The sequence below is a fragment of the Camelus bactrianus genome, chromosome 27 (genome assembly GCF_048773025.1).
Source record: "Camelus bactrianus isolate YW-2024 breed Bactrian camel chromosome 27, ASM4877302v1, whole genome shotgun sequence".
NCBI lineage: Eukaryota > Metazoa > Chordata > Mammalia > Artiodactyla > Camelidae > Camelus > Camelus bactrianus.
The window spans coordinates 27,504,435-27,525,540 of record NC_133565.1 but is presented as its reverse complement, the minus strand read 5'-3'; the positions used below and the strand labels follow the sequence as shown (position 1 = coordinate 27,525,540).

Below are 21,106 nucleotides of genomic sequence, written 5' to 3'. Positions count from 1 at the left end.
TTCTGCCCATCAAGTCTGTTTGCTCCTCCCTGTCTGCCCATCACTGTCTCAGTTCAGGTCTCTACTATCTTCCATGTCCCAGCCTCCTCCCTCATCTTCCTGCCCCTGACCTCACCTGTTCTAGAAGACCTGGCTGCCCTCCTGTACCTCGCCCACCCTCTCTATCAAGAACCTCACTTTGCTTTCTTCATAGTACTTTTCTTTTACTGTCCAAAATTATCTTGCTTACACATCTGCTTCCTGTTCTGTGTGTCTTTCTCTTAATTACGATGTAAGCTCCCCGAGGTCAGGAAAGTTATCCATCTGTTTACTATTCTGTTCCCATCACTTAGATTAGTCTCTGTGTAGAGCAGCTGTTCAAGAAATATTTGTTCAATGAATGAATGCTCTAGATCATCGTCTGACAGAAATATAACGCAAGCCACAAATGTGAACCACGTGTGTAGTTTTAAATTTTCTACTAGCTACATTTAGAAGGGTAAAAAGACAGAGGTGAAATTAGTTTTAATATTTTATATAACATAATATGTCCAAAAGATTATCTTTTTTTCTAATGGTCAACAATGTCAAAGATATTAATGAGATACTTTACATTCTTTTTTAGGACTAAGTCTTTCAAAGTTTGTGTGTGTTTCACTCTTACAGTATCTCATTTCAGACTAGTCACATTTCAAGTGCTCAGTAGCCACATGTGGCCAGTGGCTTCTGTTTTGGACTTCACAGCTCTAGACTTATTCCTCCTATCATATTGACCTGGCTTCAATTATGCCCTCTGCTACTGTAAGAATGTGTATGATAATCAAGTCACTAATACTTACTCAAACATCCCCAGAGACTCTACCATGTTTCCAGCATTGTTCTAAGAAGGGGTCACACAAAGATGAATTACAGACATGTCTTGCCCAAGAAGCCTACAGTCTAGTGTGAGAAAAACATATGTAAATGATTAGCATGCAAGGCGATAAAAGATCTTTGTACAAATTGCTGTAGGAACCACCAATTCTGCCTGGAGGAGTCAAGAAAAGTTTCAGAGAGGAGGTGAGGCTTTAGACCAGCCTTGCAGAACAAGTAGAAGCCGACGAAGCAGACAAGGAATAGTGGGGGTTTTCCAGGAAATGGAAACAACCCATATTGAAGGCAGACATGTATGAGAGAACACGTCACTTGATGAACTTCAAGTTATTTGCTCTGGTTGGAAATACTAGGGTGAATTCAATGTCCCAGGAAGAGGGTAGAGTTGAAGAGAATGGTAACAGAGGCCACTGAGATGGGCTGGTGAGCATTGCACCAGCAGAGAAGCCCAAGGGCATCGAACTTGATGACAGAAACATCCAACATCCCAACCCTGTGAGCGGCTCCCTAGGAGTCTGCAAGGGATCCAAGGGCCATGGCAAAGCTTTGGGGTACTGTGATTTGCATATCGGAGATTATATGATTTTGTTGACAACAATTTGTCTTAATGCTGAAAATATGAGTGATCCAACTGCTTGTAGTCGAGAAGACGGTTTGATAGGACCCCACCCGAGATTTCCGGAGAGGGCACAAACCAATGAATGTAATCTCATTCTCCTGCACTGGAGTACGCTGTAGATTATAAAGGAATTCCATCAACATCCTCTCCTTTAGTCTTCACAAGAGCTCTCTGAAGAATGTGGAGCCACCTATAGATGAAGAAACAGGGGCTCAAAAAGGTGAGATAGCTTGCCCAAGGTCAAAGGGCTAAGAGAGGGTGAACCTGAATTCAGGTTTTCTGACGTAAGTCACTATACCCGTGATGCCACAGCCAACCAGCAGCAAAGCACCACACTGGGCACCTCAGAAATGGTGGGTAGACACCCTACAGATTTGGCTAGTTTACTGATTGCTTAGGAGGCTGAGTCTGGAGTTCTGTTCCATACAAATCAATAATTATTAAGTTCCCATGCTTTTGGAAAAGGGTTGGATATGAGTTAAAATTAAAGGCATTCAGACAATAAAGTTGTTGTTTGGTTTTTGATTTTCGGTTTTTGGCTTTTTTTAGGACCATCCATCTTGCAAGTCATGAAGGCTAATACTGCAGCTGTGAAATTTGACTCCAAGCTTCCAGGAAGCAAAAATAGACACATGGAGGTCTGTACACTGCCCATTCCCTCATGAGAAAGACGCAGTTTTTTGTGTGTTGACTCAAAAGATTTAACTTATTAGGAATTAAACTGAAGGACCCCTTACCATGCCTGCTTCTGCCATGGAAGGGAAATGAAAACAAAACATCAGGGAACTTGGTCACATAGGAGGTAGGAACTAAGGAAGAATGCTGCTGGGTAGGGACTGAGGGAGCACAGAGAGGCTCTTCGGGAAGAGCAAAGGAGATGTCAGCCTGCTGCGCCCTCTTTAGCCCCCCACCCCAGTGCTCTCACACTCTTCCCCTGTCACATGCTTCTGTTTTCCTCTGTCTTTCTGTTTTTCTTTTTTTTTCTTATTGAAGTATAGTTGATTTACAGTCCTGTGTGTGTTTCAGGTGTACAGCGTAGTGATTCAGTAATTGTTGCTGATACTCCATTATAGGTTATTACAAGATACTGGGTATAACTCCCTGTGCTGTACAATATATCCTTGTTGCGTATCCATTTTATATATAGTAATTTATATCCGTTAATCCCATATCTCTAATTTGCCCCTCCTCTTCCCCCCTCCCCTTTTTTCCTTTTTTTTTTTTTATTCTTCTGATAAAAGTTGTGTTCATGTTCTCATGAAAGGCTGGACTCTCTAGATGAATGTGCTAGGGACAATCAAATAGATTGATATGTGGGGTGCACAGAGACAGAAAACATGACCTGAGAGTGACCCGGGCAAGGGTGGTGTACCTTAGTGGGTGGATTACTAGAATCCTGCCCAGAGAAGGGACCAGATAGTGACCAGTCCACTCAAAGAAATATTAAGTTACCTTAAACAATATTACATTAAACACCGGGCTTGTCTTCTTTGGCCAGGAGTGCCCAGACAAGGGCTACAATGATTAACATGGATATTTTGGGCAGGGCTAAGCATAGAGCAGATGCTCAATAAATGCTAACTGAAGGGAGAGCAAATGTTTGTCAAAAAGTCTTCCGCAGTTGCTAGATGAGGTCTGCACCATAGCCCTGGGTTTCCTAGCAACCAAAGCAAGGAGGGGAACATAATGTTAGAACATTCACGATGTCCATAAGATAAAAACAGATCAGTTGCCCAGAAGAGCTTTCTCATGGCTCCTCTTAAAGGGAACACTGTGTCATATAGTATGTCCTCAGCAACAGTCCTACAATAAAAATAGAATCTAATTCTGAACAGTTGTCTCTCAGTACATTTTCAGTGCAGGTAGTTGGCATATTGCCAAGAGCCACTCAGTGCAAAGGAGCCAAAAGAATTCCACAAAGATAAGCAGTTCTCTGAAGATTTGGCTTGGTTCAGTGATAAATTTTACAAAATCCGGGGGCAGGAGTGGAAATACCTTCCTGGCAAGCACTCCATCACTCCCAGTCCAAGCCCAGGGCAGACATCAGCAATGACCACTGAAACTCTCTCCCGTGGAGACTGGATGTCACCTCATAGACCTTCCCACACCAATAGGCTTCTTCTCACTTGCCAACTGAAATCAATCTGCCAGCTCTGATCAAAGGGTATTTATGAATATCCTTCAGGCAATGTTCTGTGAATATTATTTCATATAACATTTTAATACAGATGAGGCATTAGAGAGTTTGAAATTATAGTGGCTGGCAAGAGAGAAGAAATATTCTAGGTTGATAAGTAAGGACAGAGCACTATGGTTTGGCAGGCAAACAGATGCAGAGTAATTTGATGTTCTTGCATGAAAAGAATGAGCGTGGGACCAGCAGACCAGAGGCTGCTGCATCATTCAGACTGCTCTTGAGGTATAACAAAAAGATCTCGCATGTCAGGGTTTGGGCTAGACAGAACTGACTGAGGGGAGAGTGAGGGACTTCCCTGACGTTTACTTTTCCTCCTTAGATATCTTTTCAACCTCTGATTCAAGAATTAACATAAAAATAGTTAGCGTAAGAATAGTTAACATAATTAACTGGCCAATAAACACATTTTAAAAAATAAACAATATAGTGCTTAAAACCAGAAAAGGTACTTTTAGTAGACCAGAGATTTGAAGGATACATAGAAGACCCTGGGAGCTGTTACTTGGGAGGCCCCCGAACCACATTCTCAGTGTTCATGCCCTTTGTAGTCCCCTACCACAGGAACTCTGGACTTGGCATGTGGCCAGCTTGCGTTGGCCAATGGGACATTAGAAAGCATCCTTTAAACAAAAGCTTATAAGAGCTTGCCCATTAGAGTTTCCCCTCATATGGTGCCCTTCCTTGAACCCAGCTACTTTGCTGTGAGGAGGCCCATGCATATTATTTACAACTTGTCCCCCCTGCTAAACTGTCAGCGGCAGGAGGGCAGGAATCTTTGCCTGAGTTGTGCATTGTCCAGTGAAGCCCAGCACCTTGAACAGTGCCTGGCATTTAGTGAGGTTGAACTGAATTAAAATCTGGATAGACACATCCTGGGAAAATTTCATAATTTTAAATATAAACAAGAAATCCTAGGATCTTTGGGATTTCCTACAAAAGAACAAGAGACAGAACTGTCATCTAACATTAACAATGTTTGAATCCTGGAAAACATACATACAAAATAGTTAGCAAGGAAACGGATCTTGGACCTAGAATTCTAAACCCTGCCACACTGCCAGTAAATTGTAAAGGCAATAAGACATTTTCAGATATGCAAGAACTCAGAACATTTACCATCCATGCATCCCAGATGATTGATTATTCCAATATATTTTCCAGCAAAAATTTTTTTTTAAAGTTCAAGGAAGGACAGCATGAAATTCAAGAAACTGAAACTCCAAAGAAGAAAAAAAAAATAGCGAGAAATTAGGAGAACATTTTCACCGTTAGAGCATTCTACTGTATGACCATACCACAATTTACTTTTCATTCCTCCACTAATAGATCTCAGAGTTATTTTTAATTTCTCACCTCTACAAACAATGCTGAAATGAACGTCCTTATAATTCTCTCCTGTGTGCTCACCAGGAGTTCCTCCAGGATGGCAATGCCTAAACACAAAATGATCAGCTCGAGGTGTGTGCATGTTGTTTGGAGCTTCATTACAATTGCTCAGTCCATGGCCAGCCTCCTGCCAGTTTCTTCACTGACCTGATGAGCTTTGAAAGCAAAGGGCCCTTCCCAAGAGTCACTTAGCTTGACTATACTCAGGAAGTCCTCAAGACTGTCTCCAGTCTACACTCTGAGAAACACTGTCCTGATCCATGGCTAGAGACAGATAACACCTTCAAACCTGGATCAGGTGTCAGGAAAAGGTGCAGCTGATCATCAGAAGAATCAGATGGGAAAGGTCAATAATGTCCCTCTGGTAGCAGGAATTCAGATCTCAAACAATGGTATAGGATGGCTTCAGTTTTACAAGTGAGAGTTTCCCCCCTTCTCTGAGTCAGGCCATGACATATGAGCTTCATTTTTATCTTCTTGTGTGGTGGGAAATTTGTTGCTTGTTCATCCTTTCATCACAGGTGCATGTTTCCTTTAAAGGTCCCAGCTTTCTGCAGGGATGTCAGTTTCAATGTTCTGCAGCCAGTGAACTCCAAGCCAGGTCTCCTAGCCTAGTGTAGACAGGAAAACCAAGTTTCCAGGTTAGTGAGATGACGACCTCCCTAGAGCTGTAAGCACTGCATTGCTCACAGACTCTAGGCCCCAGAGTTTAGTTTCAGCCTCTGAGGATTTCATTTACATTTTTGCAGTCTCAGCTCTGTGCCTATAAAATCTGTTATGCTATAGCCAGCATTTTTAGGTGTTTTTTAGTGGGAGAGTTTTCCGATGATCTAGTCCAGATAGCTCAGGACTTCAACTTGAAAAAATTAAACTATTAAGTGAGAGGGGGAAAAAAGGCATTTTCAGAAAAGCAAGGTCTCAAAAAAGTCTACCTCCCTTGAGCGTTTTCTCAGAAAGCTGCTGGAGAGCGTGTGCCACCAAAACAAGGGAGTATACAATGCAGAGGAAGATGTGGGATTCAGGAAACAGGAGCTCCAGGCCATGAACAGGGCTGAGGGATCCCCCGGGCATGATGGGATGACAGCCGTGCAGCAGCAGGCCTGGGGAACAAGCAGCCCAGCTTAGGGCAGGAAGAAGGCAGCTCTAGGAGAACTGTCTCTAGACAAAGATGAAATTGTTATGTTACCTAGCATGTTTGAAGGTAGTAAGAGATGAAAAACTCCAGAGAGTTTGAGGCTGAAGTAGTGAGAAGAAAAAGAAAACTAAGGAAGCAGCCTCATCTTCCGTAGTAGAAACTCGATAGACAACATCCAAACCTGGAAAAATAGAGAAATTCCAATGCCAACATGTTATTTAGTAATTGGGGGCAAAAGCAGGCATTAGAGGGTGTTGTCTTCAGGGGCAGAAATCAGGGGTGGGGAAAAGTAGGATAAAGTATTACTGTTTTCATTTCAAGCTCTGTAAATCTATTTTTATTAAATACATGTATAACTTTGATAAAAAGAAATATGATGGCATAATACACAACATTCATTTCATGTTTGAGCTTTGCCACAAGATTTGACAGATGCCTTTGCATAGTATTCAAGCGGTTAGTCAATTTTCCAAAAGTAGTCTTAATCCTTTGATGTTCACATCACCTTCTTTGAAGCACTTATCACATCTTTATTCTTGTTGCTTTGTTCTTCGTTTGTTAACTGGTTTTATATCAGTCAAATTTTCACTTTCCACGGCAGAGGTAAACTTTGCAGCTAATCCAGGGGAACTGATTTCATAATTGACTGGTGTGTTAGTGAATATGTCAGAGGGTTATTGACTTTTGCTGCATTACATAAACTCAAACTGTGGGGTCTTGTTTAATGAATACTCAGGCAGTAAGAATTCTGTTTATGGTAAAACTGACTGTCCCAGCAGTCACATGCGCTAGTCAGTCACTGGTTCACCACCCGCTTGGCATCCAGCGTGGAAAGGAAATGGCATAAAGGCAGGAAGCAGAAAGGAGAAGCGGGAAGGGGATAGAGGATGAGGACTCAATAAGCTGCACATCTTACAACCAGCCTCCAAGTACTGCAGAGCTAACAGAATCCCTAGCCAAACAATCAAATTTAAAACTCATTCATTCAATACACAAATGTGCTACAAACTCTACTAGGCAGTGTAGTTATAAAAAAGGAAATTGTAAGCAAGTGACCCATCATTCACAGTCTACGGAGGACTCACACCTGTAAACAGACCATCACAGTCACCATTGTACTTAAGAAGGACAGTAATAAAACGGATCAAAGGTGCCCAGGGGAGGGAATGATCAATTCAGTCTGGGCTCCTCAGAGGAAGTGACCCTGTAGGATCAAGGCAGAGAGGGCATTTCAGAAAGAAGTTACCTACAACATACAGAATGGAGAGGAGGCAAAAATACCGTAGCACAGTCTAGGAGCTGCCAGCCAACCCCCCGGGGATGGAGGAACTAGTGAAAATTTGACGATGGAGAGGGACGTGTTCAGGTTGGCCATTTTAGAAGCTTATTCTAGTAAGTGTGCAGAGTGTGAGGTGAAGGTGAATAAAACGGGAGGCGAAGGGGCGAGAGGAGCAGTAATCTAAGCGAGAAGAACAAAGGCATCTTGAACCAGGGCAGCTGCAGTGAGAGTAGAATGGAGAGGCTAGTTAGGAACAGAATCTACAGAGCTTAATGATTAATTGGATATGAGAGGCAAGAACCAGAAATGAATTTAGGAGTGGCAGCGTGCTCGAGAAAAGGAAAAGGACAAGGAACTAAGGGGACTAAGATACACTGAAATATACCGAAACTTATTGTGGGTTTTCTCTGAGGCCTAGAGACAGGGTCCTCCTTCCTTGTGCTTTTTGCTGCCCAAATAAAATCAAATTTTACAAACTAGGAGAGAAAGAGCACAATTGTGTTGTATTCTCTATGCCGTGATCTGTCGAAACCAAAGGCTAAAATCAGCCAGACAGCTAGACATTCTTTCCACTTGACTGCTAGGGTTTCAACTGGATTTTTTTTTAAGGTAGCAGCAATTTACTTCATAAGGTGTTGGAGGAGTTTCCAGGAAAGGAGATGTCCACTCCGTCTGATGTGTTTGTGGGACTCCAGTAGGAGATTTCCAGGAGACATTTGGATATCTAAAACAAGTATTATGCTAAGAAGGATGATTGGGGTGAAGATACAGATTTGGGAATCACCAGCATTAACCAAAATCATGGGAAAGGAAGAGATCGTGCAGAAGGTGTGTTTGGAGGGAAAAAGAAGAAGGGAGCCAAGCATAGGATCTCGAGTAAACCAATGGTTAAGGGTGGGGACAGATGAGGGGCTCGTCATGTAGAAAACTGAAAAGGAAAGGTTAGAGAGGTGAAAAATGACAAAACTGTATCACACACCCAGGCAAGGAGAGTGTCCAAGAGTAAGAAGTCAGCCATCATGCCCAGTGAGGTCAAATAAAATGACAGGAAGCGGCTCACTGGCTCTGCAGTTAGGAGACCTCCAGCAGCCTTAGAGGTGCTCAGGGGAGTGGTGGCCAAAGCCACCTCGTCGTTGCTTGAGGAGTGGCAGGAGATGAGGAACTGGAGTAAGTACTGTGCTAGGAAAGAGGGAGAAAGGGGAACACTCAGAGGCTGCCACAGGGTTGAGGACCTCTTTCCTGTTGGAAGAAATAGTTACATATTTGTGGGTACCAGGAAAAGGTGCCAGTAGAAATGGAGAGTTTGAAGTCGCCAGAAAGAAAAGGGAGAAACAGAGCAGCAGGATAGTAAGGGAATGAACTGAAGGGCAAAGGCGGAACACTTAGCCTTGGAAAGAAGGGAAATTCCTGAGTGGATGGGAAAAGCATAAGCAGACCTACTTATAACTGGGTTGATCTCGTTTCGGTTGAAACTGAAATGGGAAAGGACTAGAGATGGGCAAAGTTAAATGCAGTGTGTTCATATAATCAGCCTGGTCTATATTTACTTTCCTGTAACCAGAGAGGCAGCATATTCTAGTGAAGTGAACTCTGAAACCCAACCGGCTGCTTTGAGTTTCACTTCTGGCCATGACATGCTTTTTCGTGGAAGGTCATATTTATACCACGGCAGCAGAATCACAGCAACTGGGCTTAGTCTCCATGGCTTATTTCAAAGATTTAAAACATGTGGGACAGATAATTCGAGCTCTTCAATGTCCTTGGAGCCCTAATATTATTTTTATAAACGCGACACAGCCTTGATAATGTGGTATAAACCAGACTAATTTTAGTTATTTAGCTTGTACTTGATGCATCAAAGTAGTATGTGAGACAGCTAGTAATAAAGTACAAGTGGACAGTTAAAATAGATTAAAAAGGGAAGGAGCACAACTGTGACAAAAATTTGAAAACTGTTCAGCCTCTACAGTAATTACAGAAATGTAAACTTGAAAAATGAGGCATCATCTATTAATCAAAAAAAGCAAAGTCAAATGATTAAATCTATGTGTGATAGACTTTGGGAAATTAGAAATTGCCAGTGAACATTTAAATTGGTTCAGTTCTTTGAATCATTTACTCCACATCAGGCACTTTTTTTTTTTTTATTGAAGTATAGTGGGTTTACAATGTTGTGTTAATTTCTGGGGTACAGCATAGGGATTCAGTCATATATATATATATATATATATATATATATATATATATATATATTCCTTTTCATATTCTTTTTCATTATAGGTTATTATAAGATATTGAGTATAGTTTCCTGTGCTATACAGGAGAACCCTGCTGTTTATCTATTTTGTATATAGTGGTTAGTATTTACAAATCATGAACTCCCAATTTATCCCTCCACCCCTTTTTCCCCCCAGTAACCACAAGTTTGTTTTCTACGTCTGTGAGTTTGTTTCTGTTTTGTAAATAAGTTAACATGTCATTTTTTTAGATTCCACACGTAAGTGATATACGGTATTTTTCTTTCTCTTTCTGGCTTACTTCACTTAGAATGACAATCTCCGGGTTCAGGCACTGTTTTAACGTGTAATCATCTAATCTTCATTTATCCCTCTGAGGTAGATAGTGTTACTATTATCCTCTCCATTTTCCAAATAAGGAAACTGGGGCAGAGAATGGTTAAATAAACCATCCAAACAGTTCGTGAAGCAAGTAAACAGCCAAGCTCTGATTCGAACCGCACAGACTGATTCCAAAGTCCTCGCTCCTAGCTAGTACTCTACACCAGCAGGACCCCTTTACATTCTTAAATTTTTTTGAGCCCTTCATGATAAAAACACTCAACAAACCCACAGCTAATATACTCAATAATAAAAGACCAAAGATTTTTTCCCCTGAGATTAGGAACAAGACATGGATGTCTATTTTCTCATCTCTGTCCACTGAAAAGAACAAGAAATAATAACCAACCCAGAAGAAATGAGCTTCCTTAGAGGCCAGATTCTGGTTTCTAAATATATTTCCCACTAAAGGGAACCGAGGCTCCTTAGAGAAATGACTGATTCCAGGTCTAGGGCAGCAGACGTACAACTTGACATACTACAAAGCAAGGAAGCTCTTAAAGATTATTGTCATAGTGTCATAAGACTCAGAAACCTGGTACTTTCAACAATACCTGGCAATTCATATGCCTAGACACCAAAAATGAAAACAAGCCTATGTGGCTATGTGGTGAGGTGAAGATGGAACAGTGTTTGTTATCTGCTTACCCTCTGTGTTCAAAACTTGATAGCAAGGACTGTCATTCATCTTCTAGCTTAATACCTGGCACGTGGCTCCAAAAAATGGTTACTGTTTGGGTGGGTAGGTAGATGGTTGGACGATGAATACAGTGGAAAAGTAAGACAAATTGTAAAGTAGTTTTACTAATAAATAAAGGGATGATTGTGGAGAGTAGCAATGCCAGGAACTTTCTCCTCAAATTCTATTCAAATATCTAGAAAACTTCCTGAATGAATTATTTTCAGCAACAAAATTTACAAGTTGATAAAATCAAGAAAAAAAAAAAAGAGAGAGAAAGAGGGCTGCAACTTTAGTTGCACTGTCCTCAGAAGTGCCAAAGAAATGTGGTTCCTTTATTTCTCTTTAAGCAACCTGATCTTACTGGGTCTCCCTGATTAGGTGACAATGGAAACATGTATTTTAGTCCATTCTAGTACAATTAGTCCAAGTCTGTCAGATTTCACCCTCCTCTTCCAGCTCATCTCTAAGGTAGCATATGGGTGCAGGGAAGGGGCCATGTGACCTCTTAGATATTATAGCCTTATGCCATCCCTTTGCTATGTGGGGGCTGGTGACCACTGAGGCACAACTGGCTTTGATCTTGGCTTCTAGTATCCATAGCTGATCCCTACAGTTGCTCTAACCTGCCACCTAGTTTTATTTATTATGGTCAGAGCCTGAGGGCTCCTCTCCAGCTGGCTTGACCTCACCTTAGCTTTCACTGACCTATGGGCTCCACTGAATCGCTACCACATTGCCCATCTGGCCCCTGACCAGGCAGTCCAGGCAGTGGGGTCGCCTCACTCCCACCCAGCAGATCCATAGCAGGGCTGCTGCTCTCAATTCTACATTCCCAGGGGCTAAAAGAGGCTCAGGAATGAACATGGCATCTTTCCCCTGGCCACCCTAATTTTAGAACAATCACTTTGATAAGGAGGCCAAATATTCAGTCTTTCCTGCTCTGGGAAGATAAGCCTGTCTTAGAGAGGGAAGGCTGAAAGGGAACATTATTTAAGAGGGAAATAAAATACTGTGTGTGCAAAATTATTATCCCCAATACTTAAGCAAGCAAAAACTAATCTAAGGACAATGACAGTAAAAAGCAATAAGAGCCTAAAGAAAACTTCTTGACTAAATCATCCAGAAGAAATGCAAGAATCTAAAGAACAAGTCTTCAGTATTTTTCTGGAAAAAGTCTAACACTCACACCAAAAGGTGCACAAAGCCTAAGAGTACAGTTCATTGAACTTTCAAAAATGGGTCTAGGCTCCTATAATACCCAGATCTAGACACAGAACATTAACAGCTTCCAGAAGCCCACCTCATATCATTTCCATATCTTAACTTCTAACACCAGTTTAATTTCTTGGTTTTGAACTTTACATATACAGAATTACACAGTACATACTCTTTGCGGGTCTGGCTCCTTTCATTCATTACTGTGTTTGTAGGATTCATCTATGCTGTTGTATCAATTCATTCTGTGTAGATTTCCATTGTGTTAATATGGCACAATTTACATTTCTGTCTACTCAAGATGATCAATTGTCTCTTCTCTAGTTTTTGTTTATTACAAATTGTACTCCTATGAACATTCTTGGGCATGTCTTTTGGTGAACAAATATACATGTTTCTGTTGGAAATATCCCTAGGAGTGGAATCTCTGGGCCATAGATTGTGTAGATGTTGATCTTTAGGAGATAATGCCAAATAATTTTTCAGATTGGCTGTATTAATTTACACTCCTATCAGGAGAATATGAGTATGAATGTTCTGATTGTTCTGTATCCTTGTTACCACTTGTTATTGTCAGCCATTTAAGTTTTAGCCATTGTGGTCCCGTGTAGTCGTACCTCATTCTCGTGTTAGTTTGCGTTTTCTTGATGATGATGATGTTGAACATCTTCTTGCATGCTTCTTAGCCTTTTGCAAAACCTCCTTAATAAATGGCCATTCAGATCTCTTGCCCATTTTCTATTCAATTGGCTTCCTTTCTCTTATCAATTTACACACTTTGGATGAGAGTCTTTTGTCAGGTATACGTATTGAAAATATCTTTTCCAAATCTATAGCTTGCCTTTTCATTCTCTTAATTTGTATCTTTTGATAAACAGAGGTTCTTAATTTTAATATAGTCCAATTTATTAATTTCCTTTGATGGATAGTGTGATTTATATTTCCCTTTTAAGACATCTTTGCCTGCTTTAATATGTCCTCCTATATTTTCTGCTGTAAGAATTTGAGGGGCCTTTTACATGTAGATCTGGAATTGATTTTTTGTGTGTCATGTGAGATCCACAAGTTGTAAAAGAGATGAAAGAGGACATATATCCAAGAACAACAGACCAAGTTTTTTAAATTATTATAAAAATTAGTAACAGACTACTTAAAATCATTATTAGAAACAATGGAAATAAAAATTGACATGGTAGAAAATCAACTAGAACATAAAAAACTCTACAAAGAAAAATGTACAATAAAACAAGCAGAAAGGTTAACATATAGTGTGTTTCATCAATTCTAAATATATATTTCTTCCTCTTGTAACAACTCTGAAATCAGAATGCATCTTATAACTGGTATGTGTGATTCAATGAGAAAAAAAAAAAGCCTACAGGTTAGTCAAATGGAAAATACCAATGAAATCCTATAAAAGTGATAAATGATTTGGAAGAAAAATCGTGGGAAGGCAATAAAGATCAACCATATCTAGGACCCCGGGGCCAGCCAATGTGACAGATGTTTGGGTTAAGAAACCAGAGCTATTTGACGTTACAAACCTGTTTTTCCCAATTCATCTCCCAGAAAGCTGGATCAGAAGGAATGTTATTGCCTGAGAGAACCTAAGAAATAGGACCCCCAAAAATAAAGGGCACAGACAGTACCTCCTGATCCCACACACAAGTCCAATACCTTAGTGAAAAGGTACCAAGAGTCTGGGATAGGTAGACATGTCCTTCTATCCCTCAGGTGGGTCACAGACTAAAACTGTATGCATATCAGTCATTATGTTCTCACTCAAGCTAGGAAGAGTGGCACTTGGTGAGGACAGAAGAGGTACATTCCATATGGAGATGAGGCGTATCTGGGAAAGAGCTGTGGACTTAGAGAACTTGAGTTGACTTGGTGAACTAAAAGGCTATTCTTCCCCTCTTCTTGAAGAACACGTAGTGATGAGAGTCAAGTGCAGAGAAGAGACCTCTCAGAGAAAGACAAGGAAGAGGCAGCAGATCCACTGAGCATCCAGGTAGCCCACCGCCACTCAGTGGAGACCCTGGCAACCATGCACAGTGGGGCATGGGGATGGAGCCCTTCGTGAATGAGTCAGACTCAGGCAGCTGGGACAGGAGCCCAAGAAAAGACAGAAGGGACAGTCAAAGCAGGAAGGGGTGGGAAGGTGCTCAGGGAAACGTGCCCCTCTAGAGCTTGAGGGTCATGAAAGCTGGCAGGACAGTGGAGAAGGATGAAAGCTGAACAGCTGTGTCCTGAGCAGGAAAGCAGAATGTGGGAAATCTGGGATAGAGGAGGTCAGTGTAGCAGTGGGATGGAAAGATGGTGGGAAATTAAGCTGCATCAGACTATATGTGACCCTCTACCTGTTTGCTTTTTAAATTCCTGGGGCCATGCCTCTAGGAAAATCTTCTCAAAAACTCATGTTCCTAAAGAGGGAGGAGATGGTGCTTTTTAGGGCTTAGGTCAACAACATCTTTCTGAAAAATGTCAATTCTTGGTTGGAAACAGATGAAATGTGGAGAGGAAATTACCTGATGGGCTCAGAGGTCTTAGAAATAAGACTCTGCTGTGTATTAATGTTATCATAATGAAGTCTGGTGAAGATTTGAACCGGTTTAAGATGTATGAGAAGGGCAACCTTAGGCCCTTCTGATTTTTACCCTTCCCCTCTTCCCTGGAGCTCAAACTCAGGGCAGAGGCATAATTGCAGCCTTATGAGTAGAGGATATTATTTCACATGCTTATCAGTCTCTACTGGATGCATGAGTCTTTTTCTGCCTTTAGTTTCTTGACCTTAGCTTCTATTTATATCCACAATACTCATCCTTTCAAATAGAGGGTAATCTAATAGCAGCTACATTTCCATGAACTCCTGAAACAAAAATCCCAAGGACATAATAATTGCCTCTTATACTTTTAAATGCCTTCTCTTTCTTTAGCATCAAATTAATTTCCAAAATAGACTTCTTCCTCCTTATTTCTCCTGACTGCCTTTTCTAGAGTTTTACTAAATGTTTTTTGCCAATAGGCCTTTTCTTATAAATCTTCACATTTGTTCTAATTATAAACTAGCACACATGGTGACATATGTTACTTTCCTAGGCTGAATTCCAGAAAGCAATGACAAGCAAAGAAAGAAGAACTCCAGAAGTAAGCTGAATTTAGTCTAGGAGACGAAAAATTGCCTTTGCTGTTGCATTAAAAAAAAATTCCAAAAAATTTTATTTCTAGCTAAGCAGGTCCCAATGGTTTCCCCCCTCCTACTAAATTAATGGCTTCTTTGGGGAAAGTAATATCTTCTAGTTACCTTTGTAATCTCATCTCTAGTGCCTTGCAATAGGGGTATGCAATGACCGGGCAACTGAATTAAATTGCATTTCGTCAAATGAGAGGTGATACCTAACAGCATTTCAGAGGAAGACAGAGAAATAAACTGCATCTTATGGCCTAGCCAGGCAGGTGTCCTGCTAGCCAATGCAATCATTGTATGTCATCAAGTCTCACAATATTTTTACCTCTTTCTTAAGCTCCAATAAAAAAAATAATACAAAATGGGAGAAATCACTAATCATCCCATCACCCTACAATATATCAAATTAACAACAGTGATTATAAACTTTATCTTTTTTATATATATAAAACAGACATTTAAAACAAAATGACCATGTAATATCTCTTATATGTGGAATCTAAAAAAAAAAGTGAATTTATTTATAAAACAGAAACAGATTCACAGACATAGGAAACAAATTTATGGTTACAGGGCGGGAGGGAGTGTAGTGTAAAGGGATAAATTGGGAGTTCAGGATTTGCAGATACTAAAGACTATATATAAAATGGATAAACAACAAGTTTCTACTGTATAGCAGAGGGAACTATATTCAATATCTTGTAGTAACCTATAATGAAAAAGAATATGAAAACGAATATATATATATATACATATATATATGACTGAGCTATTATGCTGTACACCAGGAATTGATGCAATGTTGTAAACTGAATATACTTCAACTTAAAAAAAAATGGTGCACTCTGGGCCCATAGGACAAAATGGATTGCTATGTCTTGTTCTGTAGCCTGCTCTTTCACTCAGCGTTATGGCTTGAGAACACGTTCTCATACCAATAAACATTCTTCAACAGATATTTATTGTTCCAGCATATGATTGATTGTACTGTAATTTACCTAACCAATCATCTATCTAGGCTGTTTCCATTTTTAAAAATTGTTATAATGCTTTGATATCTTTTTATAATGTTGTTTTTAATTCTATACTTTGCTCTTATTTCCTCAGAATAAATTACCATGGATAGAATTGCTGGGACAAAAGATACATAAATTTTAAACTGTAGAACACGCATTTCTGAGTCACTCTTCAGAAAGGTTGTATTTCTTTGCATTCCCTGTTCATGTCCTTTGTCCATTTAAAAAAGGGGATGATTGGGTATTTATCTTATTGGTTTATAAGGGCTCTTTCTGTATTAATGATATGATCCTTTTGTCATAAATTACACAAATATTTTCTCCTAGTTTGTATCTTTACTTTTAATATTAATATACTTTATTCATAGATGGACAGAAGTTTAATGTTTTTATGTAGTCAAATCTGCCAGTATTTTTATTTTATGGATTTAGTCTTTGGTATTATGTTTAAAAAGAAATTCCCCACCTCAAAACCAGATCATTTCACTTGCACTTTATTTTGGTTCTTTTGTCTTGTTGTTACCATTGTTGTTCTTCTTCTTTTCCTCTTTGTTATCACTGTCTTCTTCTTTAATATATAGATTTATTCTTTGAGGTATATATTTTGGAATAAAGAGTGAAATATAATCTATCTCCAATAAACAAATATATATATGTGTATATACACACACACACACACACACACACACACATATATATATAGATATAGATAGATATAATCTATCTCCAATAAACAAATATATATATGTGTATATATATACACACACACACATATATATACACACATATGTATGTGTATGTATATAATTGAATCTCTTTCTGGGCTCACTACTCTGCTGTATTTATCTATTTCTGTATCAGTAATGTATAATAAATTGTATTTATTGAGCATTTACTCAGCCTGTTCTAAATGCTTCCCATGTATTAATGCAGTTAAGCCTTACATCAACTCTGTGCAGAGGAAGATTTATCATGAAACTAATGAAGCTTAAGCTTCAGGGCCCTTCACTTTCACAAACCTCATCCAAGAGTCTAGGAGGGGCTCTAGCAATATATTCACACAATGTTATATTTATGTAAAATTTGCAAAGTAAGATATTTTAATGACAGTTGGTTAAGGCTGATAGTTCTGATAAATCTTCCATCACAATTTCCCTGTGTCACTGGGGGGCACTGGAATGGCCTCTGGCATTAAGGAGAAGCTGAGTCTGGGATACGTTTAGTTAGGTTTAGCAGGATATCTTTATGTGGTTATCAGTCACCTTTGCTAGATGCTCACTATAGGAAGAGCTTCCAGGGATACTTCTACTGCCTGTTGTGCCAATTTATCCAGTATCATGACACAAAGGTATAGGCAGGAACCTTATTACCATATAAATGGATCCTCTGGGACCCAGCCCCAGAGGTATATGGGCAGTGGAGGCAAACAAGTTTAAAAAATAAATAACAACAGAGGCTAGTCTGTGGGAAATTTTTCCAATCAATCAAAATATAAAACTGTAAATGGAGGATTTGGTCTTTATTAACACCTGATCAAGAAAGAAGTCCTCTCTTGTTAGGAATATTCTTGATGTTTCATTGATTACAATAATAGACAATCATACCCTTTTGTAACAAGAATCACACAAGATAGAATTTATCAGGATTCCTGTGTTTGTTGGACACAAACCTCTAGCAGTACCGTAAATGTCTGCTATAGCTCGTACAGAAAAGAAATGTCAAAGAAGTGTTCCCAGGTTTCACGATAATGCTTTAAATGTGCATATGATCAGTAACAAGTTCTAAAAATGCAGAAACTTCTCTAAACAGCCAATAATAGCCAATAATAAAATTTTTGATCCTACTAGAGGAAAAACATAATTTTTCTGTTCTTTCTCTAGAAAATGATGTTCCAAAATCATTTTCATGTCAAGAGACAAAAAGTATGAAGACAAACTTCAGGGGAAAAGTATTATAGACGTTTTTCAGGCTACTTTCTGGGTTTATGCTGTTTGTGATATTTGTCAGCTTTTTAAAAATGTGTGATTTCTTATGATTTTTTCTCATTATACTCTTCTAACTTTTCTAATAATTTCAAACATGTAGAAAAGTTTCAAAGATTTGCTTTGAAGATCTGTATACCCCTATTTTCTATCTAATTTGCATTCTTTTCTTTAAAAGTACCCCCCTACACACTCACACACAATTGTATAAGCTTCAGACCCATAAAACTGGGGTCCATTCCTAATTCTATGATATAACTTTTCTTATTATGCATATCTGAGGGGATAAATGCTAGTACCTTTTCTTTATATTGAACTACCTTTGAATTACTACTTGAATGAATTTACTTCCTTTTGGTTAATTATGCTTTTACTTAGTACTAAATTTGATTTGCTGTTACTTTGAGATTTTCATATTATATTCATATATGAGATTGGCTAATAGTTTCCTTTATGTGATTTCTCTTGATCAGGATTTAATATCAGAGTTAACTTCATAATATGAATTTGGAAGTCTGTCTAAGCTCTCATTTATTTAGTGTCTTTTCTTTGAACATTTGAAAGCATTCCACTCCCAAACTGCTTGGCATGGAAGGATTTCCACAATGTATTAAGTGAAAAAAAGTAAGTTTCAGAATAATATGTGTAATATGATACCATTTTTATTTTAAAAAGTTGTATTTAGGGGTATACATGTTTATATGGATGGAAAGATAGATAATGTTCTCAAGTATACAGGATAAATTTAAAAGTGAAGTTTATATATTCTTTTCAAGCTTTTCACATTTTATTTACTTTTCTATTGAGATATAACTTACAAATGGTAAAGGACACAAATTTCAAGCATAAAGCTAAGAAGTTTTTACATATGTAAACTCCTGTGGTCAGTTGTATGTTCTAAAGATGGCTTAAAGTTTCCAGTCCCCCATGGCTTTCTCACAGTGTGACTTGCCACTCCCCCATCAAGTGCAGAGTCTATGTCCCCTCCTTTTACACCTGGGCAGGGTTTTGTGACCACCTCAGCAAATTAAGTGTGGAGGCAATATGCTGTGTGACGGTCAAGCCTAGGTCATAAAAGGAGATCGAGCCTCTTCCTGTCTCTCTTAGGCCACTTGGCCTTGAGCCACCATGTTATGAGGAAGCCCAGTCACATGGAGAGGTTCATGTGGAGAGAAGCCAAGGTCCCTGGCCCTCAACTCTGACGGAGCTCCCAGCCAGCAGCCAGCATCAACTTGCCAGCCATGTGAATAAGCCCTCTTGGAGGTGGATCTTCTAGCCCTCAGTCAAGCCAACCCAGATGACTCTGGGTGGAGAGACATGAGCTTTCCCCACCGAGCCCTGCCCACACTGCAGATTCATAAGAAAAACAGATTGTTTTAAGCCGCTAAGTTTTGGGCTGGTTTGTTACACAGTAATAAATAACCAGAACAACACCTATATAACTACCACTAGACACAGAACATTTCTGTTATCCCAGAAAGTTCCTTAATGCACCCTCTTAGTCAACAGCCCCGCAAAATGTAACTGCTGTTCTGACCGACAGCGCCGTATATTATAGTTTTGCCTATTGTGAAGTTTGATATAAATGAAATCATGATATAAATGGAAGCAACATGTTTATGAAATTAATTCATATTATTTCAATATTAGGGTTTGTTCCTTTTCATCCATGATATGAAAATACCACCATTTATCCATTCTACTATTGATAATCATTTGGTCATTTATTATGAATAAAGCTGCTATGCACATTCATGTACTTCTTTTGGTGGGCATAAGTACTAGTTTCTGTTGGATATATATACCCAGGAGTGGAATGACTGGGTCATAGGATATAGGTGTGTTTAGTTTTAGTAGGGTGGAGGTTTTAAAACATACCCATGAATTCTTTGATATTACTTCATCAAGAGGTGGGGTCTATGTATCTCCCCTCCCCTACCCTGTTTTGAATCTGGACTGGTCATAGTGACTCATTTGTAACTAGAAGAATGCAGTGGATATGACCTTGCATAACTTATGAGGCTAGGTCCAAAAAAGTTATGCAGCTCCACCTGGTTTTCTTGGGACACTTGCTCTGAGAAATTTCCAGTCAGTATTTCTTCAAATACTTGTTCTGCCTCATTCTCTGTTCCCCTTCTAGTGCTCTGCTATACATATGTCAGTCCTTTTCATTCTGTCTCATATGATTAATAAGAGACACATATTCTTTTCGGCATTTTCTGGGGTTTTTTTTTTTTTCTATGTTTCAATTTGGACATCTTCCACTGACTTGTCTTCTAGTTATACTAATCATCCATTCTGCTGTGTCTAATTTGCTATTAAACACAAGTCATTTAGGTATTAATTTCTTACAATACTTTTCAGGTCAAGAATCTCCATCTGACCCCTTTTCACGGATTCTAGCTCTCTGGTGAAATTCTCCATCTTTCTTCTCTTTTCCTCATTATATTAATCATATAGTTATTTTAAAGTCCTTGTCTGATTTTTCCCCTATCTAAATCTTCCATAGAACTGATTGCATTGTCTATTCTTTCTCCTTCTCTGTGTCTCCTTTTCAGCATGACTCATTATTTTTTTCCCCAACATTGTTGAAGAAGAAATGTTGAGACTCTGGTTGATGTATCTCTCTTCAAAAAGGATTGAGTCTCCTTATGGCAACTTGTAGAGATTACCTTGAAACTGTCAAAGAGTAGTTTTAAGCTAGTTAATTTTTCTCTTACCAATAGGGTGTAAAACTTGCTTCTAGGGTATGTCCTTCTGGTATCTCAATCAAAAGTCCCTTGTAATGACTAAACTCCCCCATCTTGTCTGGAGCTTGAACTCCAACCTCTGTTGTAGGATAGATAGGTACCTTTTTGCCTGCCCTGGCTCCTACAAGCTGTGTGCAAGCTGCTCCAATAACATGTGTACTGCCATGTAGCTAGGGGTGGAGGATGGG

General features: G+C 39.3%; 1 long non-coding RNA gene across 2 annotated transcripts in view; it reads left to right on the top strand.

Annotated features, from left to right (window-relative positions):
- LOC141575251 (uncharacterized) overlaps positions 1-20,971 on the top strand; it is a 31,131-nt gene extending 10,160 nt beyond the window's left edge. For both annotated transcript variants that reach the window (XR_012502698.1, XR_012502699.1), the window contains exons 5-8: positions 2,021-2,109; positions 16,278-16,366; positions 18,642-18,792; positions 19,276-20,971. This is a non-coding gene — a long non-coding RNA (uncharacterized LOC141575251). The remainder of the gene's footprint in view (positions 1-2,020; positions 2,110-16,277; positions 16,367-18,641; positions 18,793-19,275) is intronic.
- The last annotated feature ends 135 nt before the right edge of the window (positions 20,972-21,106 follow it).